This window comes from Camellia sinensis, chromosome 9 (assembly GCF_055761805.1).
Source record: "Camellia sinensis isolate YWXY chromosome 9, ASM5576180v1, whole genome shotgun sequence".
In the NCBI taxonomy this organism is placed as follows: Eukaryota; Viridiplantae; Streptophyta; class Magnoliopsida; order Ericales; family Theaceae; genus Camellia; species Camellia sinensis.
This window is the reverse complement of record NC_138969.1, coordinates 60142742-60168315: the sequence shown is the minus strand read 5'-3', so window position 1 is coordinate 60168315 and position 25574 is coordinate 60142742.

Genomic DNA, 25574 nt, shown 5'->3' with positions numbered 1-25574 from the left:
TCCTCGGACGCCGCCAGTTCAGGTGCAAACCTGGACAGACTAGTAAAAGTAGCCTCAAACTCGGCCACTGACAGGCCCTGCTGTTTAAGCTGGCAAAACTGTTCCCTCAGCTTCTCCCTTGCAGCTGAAGATAAAAACTTCTCCTGGAAAGCATTCACAAACGCCTCACATGCACCACCAACACTACCCTTCTCGTACTTCTACCATTGACCCGCATCTCCCTTCAGTTGGAAGGATGCCAAGGTCACCTTCAAAGCCCCGTCCTTAATGCCCAGCATCTCGAACGTCTTCTCCATTTGTTCCAACCACTTATCAGCCTTAAGTGGCTCCTTTGGATCCCCAACAAACTCGTCCGGATTAGACTGGAAGAATTCCATCTTCAAGAAAGAAGGCCCTGCCTCAACAACCTGATTCTCAGCTCTGAGAATACCCAAGGCTCTCGCTATCTCTCGGGCCAAGGAGCCCATAGCCTGTTGACCCGCTGGCTCGGCCACGTTGGCCTGACCAACACCCTCCTGCATTGTCGGAACGTCATCCGGTAAAGGTACTTCCTGCCTACCATGCCTGCCACGCCCTCGTCCTGACATCCTAATAAAGGTAACCAAGACTATTAGCACATTCACAAATGTGCCGAAGCTATAACACACTCGTCCTAATGCATGGACAACTGTAATTCACTCCACATAAGCACACAAACACATAAGCATTTACGAATTTCATTTCCGGATAATGATAGTCCCGAGGCGTTACTAGAGTTCCGGTTAGAAACAGCATTGATCAAGTGCTTTTCCAACAAGACTCCCAGAAACCCAAGGATCCAATCAACATCCTAGAAACTACATTCCATACCCACATAGTCACATAACCATGTTATCAATTAAGCACAAAGCATATGAAACTACATCTAAGTCTCTATCAAGCGAGACAAACCCATTGTGATCCTAATCACTTCCCACGTACCCAAAGTATTCGAACCCGGTACGCTTTGATACCAAGTTGTAACGCCCTCAAAATAAAAGCATTAAACCAACATTTTAGACACGCATTGATACAAAAGAAATCAACCATTTCTATTCATCAGAGTAATTCTTACAACTGTACTACATGTTAATAACAAAAGCAAATGCCCTAAGGGCTTACAGCTTTCCAAGTTAACACTTGGCTACAAAAAAAGTACTAACTCAATACATATTAAGCCCTTGGCTTGAATTTACATGTAATACATCAAAATAAACAAAAGAAAGAGTCTTCAACTCCCATCATCATCCAAGCTATGTCCTTGGAGGTGGCATACTACCTGTTCCTGAAAATAATGTCCTATAAAGGGTGAGCCAATGCCCAGTAGAGATATGCTAAACACAGTATGAGCAATGACTAAGGCATTAGCAATTGATAAATGTTTAATTTTCATAAACCAATTCATAATCCATTTCCATTTCATGACCACTCTGTTCATGTTTCATTTCAGTTTTCATTTCTTGTCAATTTCACAATTTACATCAATGGCTCAGAACCTGGCCAACCGCTTATATGAGACAATAACTCATATTAAACATTTTCCATTTTACAATAGATAAACATATTAGTTGTATCAACATCTCAACAGATAAGCATACAAGCTGTATCCACATTTCAACAGATATGCATATGAGCTATATCAACACTTCCAATGACAAGCATATGAGCTGTATCAACACTTCCAAAGATAAGCATATGAGCTGTATCAACACTTTATCTGACAAGCATATGAGCTGTATCAGTGGAGTCCATCCCCTATCTCCTCCCAAACAACATCCGGTTTAGAGGTCCATCTCCTATCTTCCCCTAAACCGTGGAGTACATCCCCTATCTCCTCCTCCCACACACACCACATATATACACAAAGGTCATATACGCAATCAATCAATACATAACGTCAATGTATTCTATCAACCGTCATACTCTATGACCTATCCAATTGATTAGTTTTAGTTTGCCTAATCATCATGCATTGTCTACAACAATCAAAACTACCCTCCACCGGTAGTCCAAGCAATTATTTCTAAACAGATAATAAAAGCACCAACAGATAAACTATCAATATTTTTCAAAAGTGAGCGATTAATAAATCTAACTCCACTATTCAACCATATAATGAGTCAATTTCATTATTTCCAACTCAATTCCATATAACTACAATCTTCCCAAATTAATTATACCAATTAATTTTAAACAACAAATTAGGGCTTTTACCCCCAACTCTTAATATCAACCCAAAGGTCCCAATATCACCATTTTGAAACCCAAAATACATATTATGAGCCCAAAATCACAAAACCCTTTTTAACACATTTTCAAACCCTAAGTCCCAAAATTTCCCAAATTCAACACTCTATCAAAACAACTAAAAATCTAGGTCAAAGACCATAAGAGTGAGTAGGAACCCCTACCTCAAAAGATGACACCCAACGAAGAAGATGGTGAAAATAAAATTGCTCCAAACCACGAGCTTCTCGGATCAAAAGATAGCACTCGACGATCAACAATTATTTTGTAAAGGCCAAAGGTGAGGAAACAACTCCTACTAGATCAATACCTAGAGAGAAGGCAAGGTTCTAGAGAGGGAAGCTCTCAAATGGCCTTTTCGAAAAAGTAAGAGAGAGAAAGAATGAGAAAAAGTGATTTAAAACTGCCCCACAGCCAACTGATATACGAGATTCCCGCTCGAGCGGAAAACACAACGCTCGAGCGTCAAGAATAAAAACTAGGTCCGCTCGAGCGCAAAAAGGCCCACTCGAGCGTCAAGATACAAGAATAAAGTAAATCCGCTCGAGCGTGAAAACCAGTCCGCTCGAGTGTAGGTTTCCCCTTCCCAGGACTTACACCCAAAGTTACTACCCGCTCGAGCGCTACCGCTCGAGCGCAAAGAAACCCGCTCGAGTGTAAAAATCACACCTGCAGAAGTTTTGCAGGGACACGAAATACTGAGGGCGTGCAATCACTGCTCAAGCACAAGAAGACCCGCTCGAGCGGACCTCCTAAAAACTGGGCAACAAGGAATTGAAACCAAGGCCTAACCAACCTGTAACAACCCTGCCCAAAACATCCTAAAACTCACACAAAAGGAAGTAAAGGACGACAACAAGATAGATACAACTACCAACTCCATGGAACCGAGTCCGGAATGCAACAGAACAGTAAAAGGGACAACTGGGATCGCTATAATAATATACAAACGATATACTTTTTAAAATATCTATATACACTTATAGACATATATATATATATATATATATATATAATTTAACTAAATTTTAATAAAAAATATGTTGAAAAAAATTATCTGTGACGCGATTTTATTTTGTTCTACTAAATAATTTTTCTCCTAAATTTTTTTCCCAACTTTTCTTCGTTTTTTTCTCCACTCAATTTTCTTTCCCTTGATTTGTCCTAATTGTGCCTGAGCTCTCTCTATTTCTTAATCAGACTTCTCTATTTCTTTCAAATCATTGAATGACCATCGTTGATATTTATTCCTCACTGGATTCTTCATCTCTCTACTCCTGTGTCTCTACAATAGATCCTTGAACTCGTCACTACTTTGTCTATTTCAACACTATTCATTCTGGTGATATTTCTCTATCTAGTAAATGCATCTATCTCGAAACTCTAGCTCCTTCACATTAATATGTCATACATATACAAACCTTTGGTCGTAGTTATGATTTGAAAGGTTTTGTTATTATCAATTTGTACATGTGATATAGAACTGTTGAAAAATGAATATTATGCATTTTGTTGTACTGTTCTGTTATCTTAGTGCTCTTCATCCCTCAAGCATCTCTCTCATTCCTTACTGTCACCATAGATATCTCCGATGCTCCTTATCGGAAACGACACCACCTCTAACATCATTTTCACAGGCAATAAGCCCATTCAGTCTCTCTTTCTTATATTCCATTTCCTCTTGCTCTACTTGTTAATCTTCTCTAACTTTCATTTTATGTTCCATGGCTTTAAGTCATTGATGAAATTATTGAATAATTGTCATTACATTTTGTTTTCTCTGTATCATGAGAGATTCCAATTGGTGATTCTACAATTTTTTGTGATTTGATAGTCATTTTATGATAATTGTTATGAAACTTTGTTGCTTGATTACGATATTTGTGGTTTATAAAATATTTGGATATTTTTGCTACAATAATTAGTTGTGCTGTTACGCATTTTGTGATTGATGTTATGAAATTTTATGAGTTGGTTATAACATTTGTGATTTGTAAAATTTTTAATTATTTTTATTATGCCAATTAGTGGTACAGTTACGCATTTTGTAGTTGATATTATTAAATTTTGTGAGTTGGTTATGACATTTATGGTTTTTTAAAAAATTTAGATTTTTTTGTTACACCAATTAGTGGATAGTTACATAATTTTTGGTTAATGTTACGAAATTTTGAAAATTAGTTACGACATTTGTGACATTCTATAATTTTAAACAATTTTGTTATGCCAATTAGTGATGCCGTTATGTATTTTGTGTTTTATATTATAAAACTTTGTGACTTGATTACGATATTTGTGGTTTCCAAAATTTTAAATATTTTTATTACACCAATTAATGGTGTGATTATACATTTTGTAGTTGATGAGTAAAATATTATTTTTTTATTAATTTTATTGAATAAAAATAGATGAAGGATTTTTATTAAAAATAAATAAAAAAATTTGAGTATAAATTGATAAAACTATAAATTAATACATTATTTTATTATAAGACTAAACGTTTTAATTTTTTTTATAATAATTATTACATAATTCCCCCCCTCTCCCCAAACAATTTTCTCCAAAAATTTGGAACAAACATCCAAATTTTGTCAAAATCAAAATTCCCTCGTTAATTGTTTTTGACAAATCTCTGGACCCTTTCTTTATCCCAAACATTTTCAGAAATTACTCTCTCTCTCTCTCGCTCTCTCTCTCTCTCAGTCGTCGCCGCTACCCTTGTCACTGCCGAGACCTATTTTGTTTTCGCCGCCTCAGCCTCTTCCATGGAGAAAAGCTCCCAAAGCTGTTGACGAAGATCTCTACAGGATCTCACCGGAGCTCCTCCGCGCCAAGCACCGAAGAGTGAGTTTATTCCTCTGCCCTTTTCTTTTCCTCCTCGTTTTAGCAAGCCACATGCGTCAATGTATGCCTCTCTCTCTATCTCTTTCTCTCTCTCTCTCGTTTTCCAATTTGTTTCTCTCCTTTTCTCCATCTTCATTCTATGAAACCCTAGACCAAAATCCCCTTCTTTGAAATTGCCCCTTTCACCTTTGTGAACTCACTGGGTTGGTTTATAAAATTAGGAAAATATGATTTGAATAGGTTTATGTTTTTTATGTTTGTTAGTTGTTTTGATTCCAAAAATATATTTATACTTGAAATTTGGCTTGCGTGTGAAATCTGATGTGTGGGTAATTGAATTTTGTACTTATGTAACTGATATGAGACAGTAATTTTTTATTTGTTTATTGAAATCTGTTTATGTTTCTAACAATTACTCTTGTGGTGGCTTGATTTTCCTATGAGAAAGAAAATTAAAGTGGCTTGGGATGTATTACCTTTAGCAATTTTCTGGGAATTGTATAAACTGAGAAATGAATGGATATTTTGATGTTACTGTGTAAACCCATTAACGTTTTATAGTTCACAAGCTCACAGATAAACAATTGGGTATTGTAAGTTCATGAAGATGCATTCAGAGAAGTTGATGCAATTCAATTTGGAATGGTAATATTTGTTCTTGTGGAGCCAACTTATTTCATGGAACTAATTGACTTATTAAAAATCCAAGAAGACACGGGAATTGTTATATATAAGATACCTTTACCAATTTGCTGGGAACTGTGGAAAGTGAGAAATGAATGTTTGTGTAATTATGGTCATCTAGATTGGATCAAGGTTTAGGAAAGAATTATTTGAAATGTGCCTATATGATTTAAATCCAATAAACATTTGAAAGTCTTCTCTGTGAATGACTTTGTGTTCAATTATCAGAGTATTAAGGATTGTGCACCTCATTAAATGTACATATCATGTACACCTTACTTTTGAACCATTAGATATCTATAAATTAATCCGAACCATAATTTAACTAAAAAAATTGAATAGCTTCTCAACCGGTTACTTTTTTTTTTCTTTCCCTTTTACTGATTGTGCTTACCCCCTCCCCACAAAGGCTCACGTCGTTTTGTCAAAACCCTCATGTTATTTGGTCCGAAACCCTCCCATTTTTAGACACAACTCCGGCGATCTTGTCCACCCTAGAAGACCATCCCGCGAAGTGCATCTTTTTTACCGATTGTTCCATATCTATTTTTTGCATGTAAAAACTTTGCCTGAAGTTATGAATCTCTCACTATGTCTCTCTTTGCAACTGGTTTCTCTCGCCTTTCTTCAACTATATTCTATGAAACCCTAGACCAAAATTCCCTTTTGTTAACCCTATTTCCTTTCCCAATTCTTGTTTCCCTTTCTTCAAAATTGCCTCACTTGGAGTGGTTGGTTTCTAAAGTTAGGAAAATATGATATGAATAGCTTTTGTTTTTCATGTTTGTTTGATTTGGTAGTTGTTTTGATTCCATATATATAGATATGTACTGCAAATTTGGCTTGGGTTTATGAAATCTGATGTGTGGTTAATTGAATTTTGTACTCATGTAACTAATATGAGATTGCAATTTCTTATTTATTTGTTGAAATCTGTTTATGCTTATAATTTTCGTTTCTTATTATGTTATACTTCTAATATTGGTGCTTTTGGGTTATGGTTGAATGTAATATTCCCCTTTGGGATTAATAGTTGCATATTTTACCTCTACATTTGAGGATTTTTATTTGATTGATATACAATTGATTATTAGCAAAAATATTGAATTTTGTGGACATTGATCTATTGAAATATATAGTTTGGAAATTGTCCTTCTGTATTATTGAGAATGCAATTGATCCATTGTAGCTCAGTAATTAATTTATTTGAGATGTTCGCAGGTAATGTGGTTTGTATTGAACCATAATTGAGTTGTTGCATTTAGTTGTCCGATCCTTTCTTGATCTCTGGTCACTCTACTCTCAACCTCTCTCTTTCATTTTGAATTGCTATTTTTTTTTTTTACAAGAATTTTATTTGAGGGATAGAACAACAAAAAAAAGTTTGGTATGTGGAGTTGTGAATTTGTTTTGGTCTTTTTGTTTTGTTTAAATATGGGACAATGGTGTTTCAGCCATTAATGCTCCTGCTGGTCTTTTGAGCTATGTTTAATTTGATTGTGTTCTTTGATGTCATCATAAAGTTGAACTCTGCCTATTAGGGTCTCTATTACAAAGAGAAGAGTTGCTTGCTATAAATAACTACATTAAATTGAAGATGAAATTTGTTTGTCTTTAATAGGTTTGAATGTGTTCAATTTATGTGGAATGTATGTCTTTGAATTGAGGTTCATAACTTTGTTTTGTCCTTTATTTTTATTTTTTTTGTTTTTGTTTTTCTATTTTTTTTGTTTTTGTTTTTTATTTTTATTTTTTATATCTAATGCATGTCTTTGAATTACATTTTCAGAAGTAAACAAGAAAAAAGTGAGGTAGCCATCATGTATGTCATTACTGGAAGTCTATATTAGTTATTGAAGTTACTTGGAATGTTCATTGAAAGTCTTCATAATAATAATAATAATAATAATAAAGAAAAGAGTGGGGAGTTGGTGGTTGTAGACACCCCATTTTTGACCGCCCTTAAGACTTGGGCGTTACTGATGGTTTACTTGGTGGTAAAAGACGTGCAGGGCAAAGGTTCAATCTCTTCGGCAAGGAGAGAGCCAAATCCCAACTTCACACCCCTTTTGGATCAAAACTATTTTGAATGGTTTTTTAGACCTTAAAACCCTCTCTTTCAAAACATTTTTGAAATAAAGTTTCTGCGATGTTCCGAGGCTCGCATTTTGTCAAACGTTGCGCTTTTCGGTAAACCGAGCAGGGACGAAGTGGAAATTAATGAAAGAGAGATGAAATCTTTGAAAAATCTTTCAAAACACTTTGTTTAGGGGTTTGGAGTTGAAGAAAAGAGGAAAGGAGAGGGGAAAACTAGTTTGGGAGAAGTTCGGCTTGAATCCGGGTAAAAGAGAGTTGAGCAGACCTCGCTGAATTGGGCTTATTCATTTGCATACTTGGATTTTAGCTATGAGGCCACCACCGTTGGAAAGCTTACTTTTGGGGCTTCATTTTACACTCAAGAATCTCCTAGAGCCAAGTCCGGGTGGGGGAGATATGATTGGTTGAAGTTGGGTATCATCCCGGTTGGATCGAATCTGCGCGGCTTCACCAAAATGGGCATAACTTTTTCCAAAGGAGGAATTTTAATGCAAGGTTTGCGCCATTGGAAAGTTAACTTCCGGGGCTTCAATTTGGATACCCACCGGACATTTTTTGACCTTGGAAGCACCTGTCGGCAATCTATTTATCCGACCGGAAATTTATTGTGCCGACCGGCAATTTATTGTGCTGACCGGCCATTTTTGCTGGCCGACAACCTTCCGGAGTATTTTACAGATTAAGTGGATGCCAGCTGTGCTAGCTAGAGGGCACAGACTGGATCCTCCATACACGTGTATGGAGGATTTTGCTCTTAGTTTGAAGCTTCTAAGAGAAGCTTTAGTCTCTTGGCTCTATAAAGGAAGCTCTCCTCTTCCTTATACCAGGTTAGAAAACCAGCTGGAGCATTACATACAATCCTCCATATATCTATCTCATCCAAGCCTCCAAACCCTAAAATCCTTGCTCCATTTGCACTACACCCTATAGCACCACACCACCACTCCATTCCAGCAGCTTGGAGGGCCTTCTCAGAGCTTTGGAGGCACCTTTTCTCAAGCCAAAAGGCTGCTAAAGTTTTGTCTTCAAGGGTGAGTATCATTCCCCCTCTTTTGAGCTTATTCTTGTATCATTTCTAAGCCATACATGCTTGCTGTTTTGAGCTCCGTCCTTAACTGCAACTAGGCTTATTTTGAGCTCCTTTTCAGTTTTTCTTAAGGGCCTCTCACTGTTTGAGGCCTCCATCTTGCACTTGCTTCATTACCCCTTTGTATGCCATAATCTTGCATAGTATTTTTGGCCTATGTGTGATCTGTTTTGGAGCATGATGTAAACTGTAGATAGGTTTATTTTGAGCCCTTCTTCAACATTGAAGAAGGGCTCATCACTGTTTGGGACCTCCATGTGCCACTTGTCATTATACCCCTCTTTGGTCCCCATTTTTGCATGTTTTTTTTAGCCTATTTTTCTTCTGTTTTTGGACCTTGGTCCGAACTGAAAGTGGCCATATTTTGACCCCCTTGTCATGTTTCATTAAGGGTCTTTGGCTGTTTAATGAATTTTTTGTATACTTTGTGTTTTGACCTCTTTTGGGCCCTACCTTGCATGGCATTTTGAGCATACATGTATATTGTTTTGGAGGTTTTCATAAAATGTAAGAGATCATATTTTTTGTCCCTATTCAATGTTGTAGAAGAGTCTTTTTCTGTTTGGGCTTTGCATCTACCACTTGCTTCATTGCCTCCCTTGCGGACCCATTTTTGTATGATAATTTAGTCCCACTTGTGCTCACTGTTTGGCCATGATTTGAACTGTAAAAATGCTTATTTTGGGGCTTCCTTGCTTCTGTCTTTTCATTCCATGTACCAATTATGCATGCTTTGTATAGCTGTAGGCCATTTCATGTACCTAGTTTTGCATTTCGGGAGAAATTCCATGCATCGGGTGTCATTTCGCCTTGTTTCGGGGCTGTTTTGCCCCCTCATTTTGCTACTTATTTTTGCATGTTTGCTTATCATATTCCATGTCTTTGCCATGTCTCATTATAGTGGCATTTCGGCGCCGTAGGTTCGATCCTCGGTTTGCGTGCAAATGTGCACGCATTTCGAGTGTCTCATTTTCATCTCATGGCCACCGATGTGAGTGCGGCTAAGGTCCACTCACATTGGTATAAGTCTATCTTGCATTGTGTATGCCATGTTTCAATGCGTTGTGCATGTTATGTTGTTAGCATTGTGTGTGCCAAGTAGTTGCATTGCATGTTTGTATGTTTGCTTGTATGCTTAGGTCGCATGTGCATTGTTGTGCATTGCTTCGCCTCTTGATCAACCATGATTGAGGTTGGGTCCCTTTGATGTGTTTTGTGCTTGCATTTCACTTGATATCGAAGTTGCATAATTGGCTTTTGGGCCATCATGCATTGAAATGCGTGATTGGTGGCCCGAGGGTCGAGGGCCATGCTCCCTTGAGTCCATTACATGATAGGGAGTGTGTCCATGCATATATTTGCCTAAAAATTCCATGCCATACACTGCTTGCCCTCTGCTGCTGCCAATTGCAGGTTTTGTAGGAAGCTTTGGCCGGTCGGTTAAATATAGTGCCGACCGGCAATCCATCAATGGCCGATAACTTCATCAGCGGCCGGTGACCATTTCCCATGGCCGGTGGCCATCCTTCCCAGCCGGTGGTATTCCCCAACATCCAGAGAGCATGCCCTTAGACTTTGGCAGTCCTCAGAGGAGCATGGCAGTGTTAACAGAGGCAACAGTGCTATGGCAGCGAGTTTTCGAGTGAGATGGATCAATCATGCATCATTCACGCATTCCAAGGCGGGCTGTGGCCACTTTCTATTTACATTTAATTTGCTAATTAATTAGAAGTTCTGTAATAATTAATTTAGTATTATTTATTCGGACTGTAATATTTATTCGGACCCTCCGAGTGAGGGAAATTGTGTAATAACTGTGCGTGAGTGTGTGTATGTCTTCCAATCCCCACTTCTTTCTCCCTTTTACTTACCTGCTTTGATGGTTAGTATTAGGACATGTTTAATTTAGCATACCTTATGCTATGCATGCGTGCATCCATACATTTGTCTTATATGCACCGGGCTCGGCACATCATGCTAACTGCACTTGTATTCCAATTCCAAAGTTGAGTACTAGTTAATTGCAGCATTTCACATGCCACGTTTAGGATAGCCGAGCCTATCATAGTCACATCTTGCATGTGTTGCATTAGCCATCTTAACATGAACTACGATCATGCATATGATTACTAACTAGTTTCTGTTTTGGCTTGGAGTACTAGGTGAGCTTTTATGCTTTAGCATCCTTGCATGCGTGTGAGTGTTGCCATGACAGTATGATTACCATGAGGCTAGCTGCTTATGTGATATAACTGCTTGAATACCTGTGGATGGAGGTTGAATTACCTAAATTGGAATAATGCATTAAAACTGTGAGTTTTAAGCCCACTAGATAGTGGCAAAACCATCTTTTCTAAAAGCCCACTTGAGGGTGGCAAAATCTGCATTTTAGCCTACTTGCGAGTAGCAAACCATTTTCAAAACAAACATGAAATGTTTTGTTCCAATTTAGGCGATTTGGTCTATATTTGTTCGCTGTGCGCGTAACATAGTAATTCTAGGCTAATAACCGGAATAAGAGCATATAATGTTTTCAAAAGAGGATATCATGGTTAGTAGAGGCCGATCTTCGGATCGGGCGGGAGGGGGTGCTCATAGCTGACCTTCCCCAATCGTACCCAAGTTCCCGAGCCGAGGCAACTTTGGTGATGACGGACACGTGGCCTTAGGCAACGAGTCAGGGTTTCCTAAATTTCCCCAAAATAAAACATTTAGGTGGTGACTCTGTATCTGGCAAAGTAGTCCATGTTTGGCACTTCTTTTCAAAAATCTGTTTCTCAAAACGATTTGCCGGATTTGGACTCTTTGGTTCAGGTTTAGAACCGTGACACAAATGGAGTCCGAACTGTAGCGGGGTCCCTCACGGACGTGCTACAGTTTCTGGCGACTCTACTGGGGAATTAGAGAGCATGACTCGAACTCGTGATATCCTGTTTTGATTTCAGTTATGTGTCTCTTTGCATTGCATGTGCATTGGTGCGCCTAGGACACCGTGTTTGCCATCTGCCATTCCTGAACGGTTTGCTGGAGGCTTGTCTTGTCAAGGCATGACCAAAAGGCTGACCGGTTATGGGCTCTGACAGTATGGGAACACAAACCCCGATTTTTACCGGGGCACCCTTTTTGACCATTCGACCTAGTGCATATTGAAATCCATAGTGACCATTCCAAACTAGGACAGGTTGCTCACCCGATGTTAGGTTGTTTGAAACCGCTGTGTGCGTAGTGAAACCCTAGTTCCTGACAAAATAGGACAGGGAAACCCTACCCCAACATAGGGGTGTTTTGGCTCTTTCTTACTTGCTATGTGCTTTTAGAGTGTATCTTTACAGGAACGCATATACCAGTTTGCAAGTCTGGGTATCAGGCCTGTGGGCATCAGCATCAGTATTTGGGGAATCAGTTTTACCCGAGGGTATCAGTTTACTGGCAGATATTTAGGAAACAGTGATCAGTATTGAGTACAGTCATCCTAGTATGCTCAAATCCGTTCCAGTGAAATTGTACTGAGATGCTGTATGTTTTCTCTTTTGCTAGGTAGTCCTGGAACTATAGCTTCAGAAGGCTCTGATATCCTCGGGGTACATTGGACTAGTGTTGATAGACTTTGTTAGGTCAAAAATTCAATTCAAGGGCAACCAGTGTTCTTTTGCTGAGGCAAGGCAAGGCCAGTCGGGGCTCACCGGTCCATCTGATCCGTCAGTCGCCAGTCACATCACCTTTGTTCAGACTCAGCAGACCGTGATGGCACAGGGTTCGGAAGAATTTGTGGCCGTGATAGCAGCATTAAATCAGGGAACTGCCATGCAGGCTGAGACCAGTATTGAAATGCAGCGTCCATCTGGGGCATCTGCCTCACATCCAGCTTTGGGACCCCAGCAAAACTTTGACCCACTTCCGCCAGTTGAAGATTTGCAGTGTCCGAATCCTCGAGAAAGGTTGAGTCAAGCTCAGGTGCTTAGACCCCTGGTGCAGCATAATGAGAGACTTTATTCCCTTGATGTTAATGAGTTCAATCCGACTGTAGTGAAAATTGCGAACCTTGAGAGGCAATTAAAAAAGGCACAGGGCCTTAACTCCATTCCCAACATTGAGGATGGGCACACCGAGGCTGCCGTTTGGCTCCCAAACAAATTCAAAATGTCATATATTGACCGTTTCGACGGGTCTGGAGATCCAATGGTACATATTTGACTTTTCTTGGATGTCCTGAAGCCGATGGGTCTGACTAAGCCACAGAAACTCTCTCTGTATGGAAGAACCCTGTTGGGTGTAGCAGCCACTTGGTACGCTAAGTTGGAAGATAAAGTGAAGCAAGACTGGGAAGAATTGGCTGAGGCCTTTGTTGATCAGTATTCCTACAATACGCAAGTTGAAATGACCATGCAAGAGCTTGAAACAACCCGCCAGAACCCAATAGAGCCTTTTGTGGAATTTGTTGCAAGATGGAGAGCAATGGCAGGACAGATGACAGATCGCCCTTCTGAGAGGGATCAAGTGCAGATGATGGTACGAAACCTCGAGCACGATATGTTGCAAAAGTTGATAGTCGCTCCACTATTCACTTTCAAAAGTTTGCATGAACTGGGGGTTCAGGTCGAGAATGCGTTCAACGGCGGGATCATTCCCAGAACAAGTGGACCGACAAGGAAGGCGATTGCAGGGAGTACCAATGCTGGTAGTAGCGTCATTCCCAAACCCACCGAGATCAATGCAGTCGCCACAGCCAACCCTTTTGCCAAACCAAGCCTACAAACAGCCGGCCCAGCCCGAGCTCAGGGCAGAACTTTCACTCCCCTCTATATGAGCCTGACTAGCGCACTAAAGCCTTGATAGAAAAAGGGCATCTCAAACCCCTCGATCCTCAACCTCTGCCTGACCCACTTCTAGCCAGACATAATCCCTCCAAGTACTGTATGTACCATCAGCAGCGCGGTCATGGCACCGACCGTTGCTACCGCCTTCGTCATGAGGTCCAAAATCTCATCGACAACCGGACGATAGCTCCACCTTCAGCCCCCGATGACCAAGTACCTCATCCACATCTCAATCTGATCCACACACTGGCCGTCCCTTACGACCCCAGTGTATACATCACCCCGGCCCATCTACCCAAGCCTGAGGTGTTTATCCCGGAAAGCATGGACTTATGCATGATGGGTGCATCTGAACCCCAATTATCTCAAACCCATGAACCCACTACTTCTGAGCTGATGAAGATGATCGAAGATCTTCAGAGAACTGTGGCAGATCTGGCCTTTGGAGTTTTGGCCCCATCATCGACCACATCACATACCAGGGAGTTCATGTCAAAAGGCTCCTCAGGACAGGCTGCATTTGAAGAAGGCCAATCCCTTGGCAAAGTGGAGGCAAGTGGTAAGAACAAGGTAGGGGCAGACATTGGTCCCCATGAACACCTTCAGTGGGATATTGAGGCTTTGAAAGCCGAAAGGCTGAACAAACAGCAAGTACTCGCAGTTGTTGCAAAAATTGTAGATGACACTTTCGCCACTCAGAATGAGAGCAGTCTGAATCAAGGGGCAATCCAGGAGAAGGGCCATTGTACCAGGAATCTTCCTTTCAGCTCTAAATCCTTGCTCGGAAGAGATCAGCAAACGCAGTCAGCACCTACCAATCCCTTTGCTGGTGCATCCAGCAAAACTCAACAAACCTCAAAATACCCACCTCGAGGCCAGAGGGTGTTCGCACCACTGTACATGTCTTTATCAGCGGCCTTGAGGGTCCTGATTAGAGAGGGGGATCTGAAACCCCTGGAGCCGCGACCACTGCCAGATAGACTTCCTTCCTCCCATGATCCGACCAAGTACTGTGCCTTTCATCAGCAAGTCGGCCATGTCACTGATGGTTGTTTCCGTCTTCGCCACGAAATATAAGATCTGATTAACAATAAGGTCATCGTCGCACCAACTCAGCAAATTCTATCGTCATTGGATCAGTGAACCTGGGGGATAATGCGGTGCGATCGGGGGATGAACCACCTGCGGGCGGCGCTCAGTTTACTTCAGATGTGGCGTTTGACATGCACAGTTTTAAGCAATGTACGAACACTAGTTTTTGTACTTCTGACTTGGGTATTGGGTCAGTTTTGTTGTTTTGTATATGGTCAGTCCTTTTGTACTGAGTCGGTCAGGTCTATCTTGTTGTATCGAGTCAATCCTGTTTTGTTAGAGTCAGGTGATTCCGGTGGTGTTACCTTGGGCTTCACTATTTTGTTTTGTGTTTGTCTTTTCGCTTTCTTTTTGAGTCTGTTTCTGCCATGGAGCCAGTTACACCAACAGTTATGAATGAAACAACAGTGGTTTTTCATGCTTTTGTGCTTACTTCTGCCTTGTGCCAGTTGTGCCAGAAAGTCGAATGGAACGACAGTGCATTTCACCTGCTTCTCTGTGCTTTTAAATCATTGCATTGACCTAAGTTTTTCAAAGCTGTTTCTGAACATTGTGATGAAAACGAAGAGGAAGGAATTCCTCTGGTTTTCGCAAAAATTTGATCATTTGAGAGAAAGAGAGGCATGCTAAGCCTTTAATGATCGAGATCATGCCTGTTAATGTAAGTACTGAGAAGGACCCTGGCCTAATCCAGATTGGTTCTACACTGTCTTCGGCGCGAGCGATTTGTCGCTTTCTTAAAAAAAAAAATTCAAAAAATATTTTGCGCGGTCCTGCGAAGACTTGTGTGGGATCGCTCTTGAGATTGTGCAGCCTAGGATCGCTCTCAGCCTCGAGACTCGACCCCTCATTTTCAAACCTTGAACTTGGATTCAGAAGGTTCAACGATCAACCACAATGTGAGGCCTGTGTGGCCTGACTTGAAGCAGCCCATGAATTAGGGGCAGGGATGTCAGATCAAGAAGATCAGATGTCATCAAAAGAAGCTTGCAAAACTAGATCATAAGCACCCCTCGAACTAGGGGCAAAAGATGCCAGATTATGTTCGAAGAGCCGAAGATGGATCATTCCACAAATTAATGAAAATCGGCAAGAATGCCAAATCCTAGAGGGAGGAAAGAGAAAGTATTGCTAAAGAAAAATTGAGTTCCGATCTACAACACTAGGGGAAAATTCAGCCTCCACGGGATGGAGTCCTGCATCGTCAGCGAACAGCAGCCACTCACTTGGATTCAGACGGATTCGAGATCTCAGAACCATTTGACATGGACCAAGCTACACTTTTACCCTTGAGAGGCTCGCTGGGCCGAAAACCCAAAAGGGCGACCCAGGCAAAAGTTAGAGTGAGAAAAAAGAGAAGAAAAGAACAAAAGAGAAAAATACAAAAAAAATAATAATGAAGAAAATGCAAAAAATGAAAACAATGAAAAAGAAAAGAAGAAAAAGATGGAAAAAAAGAAGAAAAGAAATGAAAAAGAATTAAAGAATAGAGCTCGCAAGGTTGAAAACCCGGAAGGGCGGCCTTGGCAAAAGTTAGAGCGCAAAAGGAGAGGTTAAATACCCGAGTGTACCTTAACCCCGAACTACGTAAGGCTTGATTCCCATCTTTGGGATACGTAGGCAACTTCATTCCGAAGTCCAGCCGTAAAACACTCCAAAATCAACTGTGTCCATGCAATGGTTTTGATCATCTTTGCCTTCTCTGTATCCAAGAGTTCGGTTGTCATTGTCACTCTGAGGATTGATTGCAATGCGCTGCGATGCTATCCAAACAAGGGGCAACTTTCCGTTGCCATACAGTGTGCCGCGGTGCCATTCAAACAAGGGACAACATTCCGTTGCCGTGCAGCTCTTTTCAAGCAAGGGGCAATTTTTCTTCGGATCTGAAGTTGCGCATCTCAAGAGTAGGTTTCGTGCTTGTTGAGCATTGGCCGTTTGCAAAAATAGTTTTTGAGAATTTTTACTGAGGTTGACTATTCTCTCGAAAATTATTCCATTTTTCCAAAAAACTGGACCATTTCTTGGACCCAAAAAAGGAAAATTTCCAGTGCTCATAGCCTGACTTGCTTGATTTTCAAATCAAAAATCGAACAAGTATGTTAATCTAACTCTCGTACTGGTCAAAATTGTTTTAGTAGAAAACCAAAACAAAAAATGGTCAAAATGATGAACTAGGGGCACAGTTGAGCCAGTTGTTCTGTCTTTTCCCCATTATTAACATGCTCGCCAAGAAAAGCACCATACCTGCCGGAAAAAGGCACCACTGAAGCTAACCGCAAAAGGGCAGAAAACTCTCACATCCTCTAAGCAACGAGGTATCAAACCAAGTGCGAAGCACAAATTGGAATGGATTAGGATATTCCACTCCTTTATCTAGACAGACCTGATCATGTCCAAACTCCCCAGCAGAGCATCGTCAACCGATGTCAGCTGCAGATCTGCTACCCGTCCAGTTGTAGCACAGCCCCTCTCTGGGAGAAACTCACTGTTGTGAACAAGAAGAAGAATCTAGCGGAATGCTAGGGGCAAGAGCCCACAACTTTCTGTTTATCCATCAACCACCCAGGGAAGGGATTTAAAATGAGAGATTGAAGAATAGAGAGATGTGCGTTGAGCGAAAAAGTGAGGAAAAGGGCTTTTCAGAAAAATAGAGCCTGAGGGCCGAGCGATGTGAGAATCACAAATGAGAAAGGGTGGGAAACAATACTCGGGGAAACAGGCTCCATGTGCACATTTGAGTCTTGTGTTTTATTTTGTCTGTCTCGATTCTTGTTTTGAGTCGCTTCGAGTGTTACTCGATGTGTTTAGGTTGTTTACCTTTGTTTTTCCCTTGTCGAGTCGTTTTGGCTGTGGCCAGTCGTCGGCTCAATACCCGGTTAAGAACTCATTTCTCAATTTCCAAAAAATCATCTTGTGCTCAGAGTGCTATGCCATTCTCCACATTTGTGCAAAACAGTATTTGTTCTTTCATAAAACTGCAGGGTCCACCCCCGATGAGTGTGAACAGTAGAACGAGGACCTATCTGAAGCTATGTAGGTTCCAGACTGCAAAGCAAAAGAAAAAAGGAAAATTTGGAGCATCTTAGGGTGTTCCAGCTTTGGCAAGATCCGAGACTGCATTTCAGGCGCACCTTCCCAGACCTCGCCATTTCTCGGGCGTATGAGTGTATCTCGACCCCAAGTGTAAGCCTGCTTCAAGTCAGAATGGCAATTAAAGCAGCAACAGATGTTATCTCTTGCCAACATAAACAGGGTGTGCCCTTTTTAAGCTGAGTGTGTTACAAAGTCCTCCGAAAGGTAAATCGGAGGCACCAGAGTACATGTTTGATGCCCTTCCATTGCATAGAATGTGCACTTTCATATACACTTCTGTTACATGTGTACCGCGCATCGTTATGATTTATGCATAGAATATGCTTGCTTTCGATTCTGCATAGAATATGCTTTTAATATTGCATAGAATATGCTCCTGTTTCTTGCATAGAAAATGCTCGTATCTTTTGCATAAAAAACGCACTCTTCCATACTTGCATAGAAAATGCACCTCATTTGCATAGAACATGCATTCACTCGCACTGTCTTGTGCACTTACACTTTGTATCTCACTAGCACTGTCTTGTGCATCTTGTGGTTGTATCTCACTCGCACTATTTTGTGCATTGCATATCAATCGCGCTGTTTAGCGTATCGCACTGTCTTGTGCATTTTAAAATCAATCGCGCTGTTTAGCGTATCGCACTATTTTGTGCATTGCATATCACTCGCGCTGTTTAGCGTATCGCACTATCTTGTGCATTTCAAAATCACTCGCGCTGTTTAGCGTATCGCACTATCTTGTGCATTTCAAAATCAATCGCGCTGTTTAGCGTATCGCACTATTTTGTGCATTTCAAATCAATCGCGCTGTTTAGCGTATCGCACTGTCTTGTGCATTTCAAATCACTCGCGCTTTCTTGCGCGTCGCACTATTTTGTGCAGTTTAATCAATCGCGCTGTTTAGCGTATCGCACTATCTTGTGCATTTCAAATCACTCGCGCTTTCTTGCGCATCGCACTATTTTGTGCAGTTTAATCACTCGTGCTGTTTAGCGTATCGCACTGTCTTGTGCATTTCAAATCACTCGCGCTTTCTTGCGCATCGCACTATTTTGTACAGTTTAATCACTCGTGTTGTTTAGCGTATCGCACTGTCTTGTGCATTTCAAATCACTCGCGCTTTCTTACGCATCGCACTATTTTGTGCAGTTTATCACTCGCGCACTCTTGCGCATCGCACTATCTCGTGCATTTCATTACATGCTCTCTCTCATCTTGCATCGAAAATGCTTGTAGCATTTGTCAGTTCATTACGTCGCACTGTTTTGTGCACCTTACTTGCATTTTGCATGCATCCTATCGCGCTATCTTGCGCACGTCACTTGTACTTGTTAGTACATTGCATTGTTTTGAATACAAACTGGCTTCGCGTAGTGTATAAGTCCAATTGTCAAAGTCTTCTTTCATATCATTTGCATCCTGCCCCTGAACTACGCTGGTTTGATTCCTTGCAAAGGGATACGTAGGCAGCCTGCGGGCACAACCATTCATTCATTCGTATTTTGTTTGTTTGTCCAAGTCTTCGGCCTTGTCAAAAATAGGTCGTCTCTGGGCTTTGACATTCACTCACGTCACTTTTTGACTTCCGAGTTCTGTCAAAGAGGGGCAACTGTAGACACCCAATTTTTGACCGCCCTTAAGACTTGGGTGTTACTGATGGTTTACTTGGTGGTAAAAGATGTGCAGGGCAAAGGTTCAATCTCTTCGGCAAGGAGAGAGCCAAATCCCAACTTCACACCCCTTTTGGATCAAAACTATTTTGAATGGTTTTTTTAGACCTTAAAACCCTCTCTTTCAAAACATTTTTGAAATAAAGTTTCTGCGATGTTCCGAGGCTCGCATTTTGTTAAACGTTGCGCTTTTCGGTAAACCGAGCAGGGACGAAGTGGAAATTAATGAAAGAGAGATTAAATCTTTGAAAAATCTTTCAAAACACTTTGTTTAGGGGTTTGGAGTTGAAGAAAAGAGGAAAGGAGAGGAGAAAACTAGTTTGGGAGAAGTTCGGCTTGAATCCGGGTAAAAGAGAGTTGAGCAGCCCTTGCTGAATTGGGCTTATTCATTTGCATACTTGGATTTTAGCTATGAGACCACCACCGTTGGAAAGCTTACTTTTGGGGCTTCATTTTGCACTCAAGAATCTTCTAGAGCCAAGTCCGGGTGGGGGAGATATGATTGGTTGAAGTTGGGTATCATCCCGGTTGGATCGAATCTGCGCGGCTTCACGAAAATGGGCATAACTTTTTCCACAGGAGGAATTTTAATGCAAGGTTTGCGCCATTGGAAAGCTAACTTCCGGGGCTTCAATTTGGATACCCACCGGCCATTTTTTGACCTTGGAAGCACCTGTCGGTAATCTATTTATCCGACCGGCAATTTATTGTGCCGACCGACAATTTATTGTGCTAACCGGCCATTTTTGCTGGCCGACGACCTTCCGGTGTATTATACAAATTGAGTGGATGCCAGCTGTGCCAGCTGGAGGGCACAGACTGGATGCTCCATACACGTGTATGGAGGATCTTTGCTCTTAGTTTGAAGCTTCTAAGAGAAGCTTTAGTCTCTTGGCTCTATAAAGGAAGCTCTCCTCTTCCTTATACCAGGTTAGAAAACCAGCTAGAGCATTACATACAATCCTCCATATATCTATCTCATCCAAGCCTCCAAACCCTAAAATCCTTGCTCCATTTGCATTACACCCTATAGCACCACACCACCACTCCATTTCAGCAGCTTGGAGGGCTTTCTCAGAGCTTTGGAGGCACCTTTTCTCAAGCCAAAAGGCTGCTAAAGTTTGGTCTTCAAGGGTTAGTACCATTCCCCCTCTTTTGAGCTTATTCTTGTATCATTTCTAAGCCATACATGCTTGCTGTTTTGAGCTCCGGCCTTAACTGGAACTAGGCTTATTTTGAGCTCCTTTTCACTTTTGCTTAAGGGCTTCTCACTGTTTGAGGCCTCCATCTTGCACTTGCTTCATTACCCCTTTGTATGCCATAATCTTGCATAGTATTTTTGGCCTATGTGTGATCTGTTTTGGAGCATGATGTAAACTGTAGATAGGTTTATTTTGAGCCCTTCTTCAACATTGAAGAAGGGCTCATCACTGTTTGGGACCTCCATGTGCCACTTGTCATTATACCCCTCTTTGGTCCCCATTTTTGCATGTTTTTTTTAGCCTATTTTTCTTCTGTTTTTGGACCTTGGTCCGAACTGAAAGTGGCCATATTTTGACCCCCTTGTCATGTTTCATTAAGGGTCTTTGGCTGTTTGATGAATGTTTTGTATACTTTGTGTTTTGACCTCTTTTGGGCCCTATCTTGCATGGCATTTTGAGCATACTTGTATATTGTTTTAGAGGTTTCCATAAACTGTAAGAGGTCATATTTTTTGTACCTATTCAATGTTGTAGAAGAGTCGTTTTCTGTTTGGGCTTTGCATCTACCACTTGCTTCATTGCCTCCCTTGCGGACCCATTTTTGTGTGATAATTTAGTCCCACTTGTGCTTACTGTTTGGCCATGATTTGAACTGTAAAAATGCTTATTTTGGGGCTTCCTTGCTTCTGTCTTTTCATTCCATGTACCAATTATGCATGCTTTGTATAGCTGTAGGCCATTTCATGTACCTAGTTTTGCATTTCGGGAGAAATTCCATGCATCGGGTATCATTTCGCCTTGTTTCGGGGCTGTTTTGCCCTCTCATTTTGCTACTTATTTTTTCATGTTTGTATATCATATTCCATGTCTTTGCCATGTCTCATTAGAGTGGCATTTCGGCGCCGTGGGTTCAGTCCTCGGTTTGCGTGCATATGTGCACGCATTTCGAGTGTCTCATTTTCATCTCATGGCCACCGATGTGAGTTCGGCTGAGGTCCACTCACATTGGTATAAGTCCATCTTGCATTGTGTATCCCATGTTTCAAAGCGTTGTGCATGTTATGTTGTTAGCATTGTGTGTGCCATGTAGTTGCATTGCATGTTTGTATGTTTGCTTGTATGCTTAGGTCGCATGTGCATTGTTGTGCATTGCCTCGCCTCTTGATCAACCATGATTGAGGTTGGGTCCCTTTGATGTGTTTTGTGCTTGCATTTCACTTGATATCAAAGTTGCATACTTTGCTTTTGGGCCATCATGCATTGAAATGCGTGATTGGTGGCCCGAGGGTCGAGGGCCATGCTCCCTTGAGTCCATTACATGATAGGGAGTGTGTCCATGCATACATTTGCCTAAAAATTCCATGCTATACACTGCTTGCCCTCTGCTACTGCCAATTGCAGGTTTTGTAGGAAGCTTTGGCCGGTCGGTTAAATATAGTGCCGACCGGCAATCCATCAATGGCCGATAACTTCATCAGCGGCCGGTGACCATTTCCCATGGCCGGTGGCCATGCCTCCCAGCCGGTGGTATTCCCCAACATCCAGAGAGCATGCCCTTAGACTTTGGCAGTCCTCAGAGGAGCATGGCAGTGTTAACAGAGGCAACAGTGCTATGGCAGCGAGTTTTTGGGCGAGATGGATCAAGCATGCATCATTCACGCATTCCAAGGCGGGCTGTGGCCACTTTCTATTTACATTTAATTTGTTAATTAATTAGAAGTTCTGTAATAATTAATTTAGTATTATTTATTCGGACTGTAATATTTATTCGGACCCTCCGAGTGAGGGCAATTGTGTAATAGCTGTGCGTGAGTGTGTGTATGTCTTCCAATCCCCACTTCTTTCTCCCTTTTACTTACCTGCTTTGATGGTTAGTATTAGGACATGTTTAATTTAGCATACCTTATGCTATGCATGCGTGCATCCATACATTTGTCTTATATGCACCGGGCTCGGCACATCACGCTAACTGCACTTGTATTCCAATTCCAAAGTTGAGTACTTGTTAATTGCAGCATTTCACATGCCACGTTTAGGATAGCCGAGCCTATCATAGTCGCATCTTGCATGTGTTGCATTAGCCATCTTAACATGAACTAGGATCATGCATATGATTACTAACTAGTTTCTGTTTTGGCTTGGAGTACTAGGTGAGCTTTTATGCTTTAGCATCCTTGCATGCGTGTGAGTGTTGCCATGACAGTATGATTACCATGAGGCTAGCTGCTTATGTGATATAACTGCTTGAATACCTGTGGATGGAGGTTGAATTACCTAAATTCGAATAATGCATTAAAACTGTGAGTTTCAAGCCCACTAGATAGTGGCAAAACCATCTTTTCTAAAAGCCCACTTGAGGGTGGAAAAATCTGCATTTTAGCCTACTTGCGAGTAGCAAACCATTTTCAAAACAAACATGAAATGTTTTGTTCCAATTTAGGCGATTTGGTCTATACTTGTTCGCTGTGCGCATAACATAGTAATTCTAGGCTAATAACCGGAATAAGAGCATATAATGTTTTCAAAAGAGGATATCATGGTTAGTAGAGGCCGATCTTCGGATCGGGCGGGAGGGGGTGCTCATAGCTGACCTTCCCCAATCGTACCCAAGTTCCCTAGCCGAGGCAACTTTGGTGATGACGGACACGTGCCCTTAGGCAACGAGTCAGGGTTTCCTAAATTTCCCCAAAATAAAACATTTAGGTGGCGACTCTGTATCTAGCAAAGCAGTCCATGTTTGGCACTTCTTTTCAAAAATCTGTTTCTCAAAACGATTTGCCAGATTTGGACTCTTTGGTTCAGGTTTAGAACCGTGACACAAATGGAGTCCGAACTGTAGCGGGGTCCCTCGCGGACGTGCTACAGTGGTTTTCTTCCTGTCTCTATTAAATCGAAGATCAAATTTGTTTTTGTTTAATTGGTTTGAACGGTTTCAAATTCTATGGAATTCAAAAGTGAATCAAATTAATTTGGAAAGTTATTTGACCAACCTATTTTTGATTAAGTGCTTTAATCACTCTCCTTCTACAACATATTCAATGTTTAGGTTGGGCATGAAAAACAAGGATTGCTGATAGGTTTACAACTATTAGGCCATCCATGGGGGTGAAACTTCAATTTTGCTTTTGGCTGTTGTAGTAGAGGTATATATATTACTATTTCACCCACAAAAGGAAAATGTGGCGGGCATGATTTCTATATTACCAATACCATTATAGCGATCGCGGTTTTAACCCGTCATTTGTTGTATTTTAGACTCGGGTTTAATGTTTCCATATTGTTATTTACCTCTTTTCTCCCTTGTATCTCTTGAAGTTAGCCTTTGGGTTGTTGTGATTGAGTTTGGAACAGGTTGGTTGCATGTTTTTCCCAAACTTAGCTACCCAGAATTCTGGTCCTCCACTCGAGCGAGCCTTCTTGCGCTCGAGCGAGAGTTGCAAACTCTTAGTACTTGACGCGTCTGCAAAAGTACTAGAGGAGTGTTTTTCACGCTCGAGCGACGTTTCCTACGCTCGAGTGACTTTCTTTGTGCTCGAGCGGGTTGTCTGTGTCTGCATAACTACTGGATGTGTGTATTCTACGCTCAAGTGGGCCCTTCTTGCACTTGAGCAGAACAAAATCTTGTGTCTGACACTCGAGCGTCAAACTCTCTGCTCGAGTGGACTGCGTGTATATCAGATCGCGAAAAAACACTTTTACATCACTTTTCAGATCTATTCTTCTTAAAACCCAAAAGTGAGACCCTCTCTCTCTAAAATACCCCCTCTCTCTAGAATTTCACCTAGATCTAGTGATCTATCCACCCTTGTGCCTCATTAAAAAGGTAGAGCTCCTCAAGATCATCATTTTGAATCGATTGAAGTTGGATTTCGGCATCTTTGAGGCTTGTCTCTTGCTTTGCTCATCTTCTCTCTTTGAGATAGGGATATTCTGCACATTGTTACGATCTTTAACCTTGTTATTTGTCGTTATGTGTTAATGGTGGACTTTGGGAGTATTTTGAACACAAACCTAGGGTTTGGGTGAGATGTAAACGAGAGGTTGCCTATGTAGTGTTATATAATTGACCATGGGGTTTGATTATGAGAGCTTATTGTGTTAGAAGTTGTTGATTTTGGCCTTTGGGCAATATTTGGAAAGAGGGGGAAATTGCCCTAAATATGTTGAATTAATTATTTTGTATAAATAATGAAATTGGTATGAAAAATGTAAAATTGGGAGGATGTGTGAATGAATGGTGTAGTCGGATTTCTTAAATCACTCACCTATGGAAAATTAGATGAATTATCTATTACAATGATTGTATATTTGTTTAGAAATATCTGTATTAGGCTATCGGTGGAGGATAGATATGATTGTTGTAGAAACTGCGTGAGGATTGGGTGAATTGAAACTAATCATTCTTAATGTGTCATTGAGTATAACGGTGTGTTAAGGCATTGAATATGTGTAATTTAATGTCATTGAATATGACGAGATCTTTAAATACATTGTATGTGTATAATGCTTTGGGAGGAGATAGGGGATGGACTCCATTGAGAATTAAGTTAGCCTGAGTGTCCAGGGTGAAAGTCCCGAAATCTTATGAATACATGGGTGCGGATCTTGCGGATGAAATTTTCGTAAAATGGCAAGATTGAAGTGATTGCATGATGATTGTATCAGTTGAGAATCACTGAGTTGTAGTCTCAGTTGAGTTAGTCGAGAAAACTATAAACTT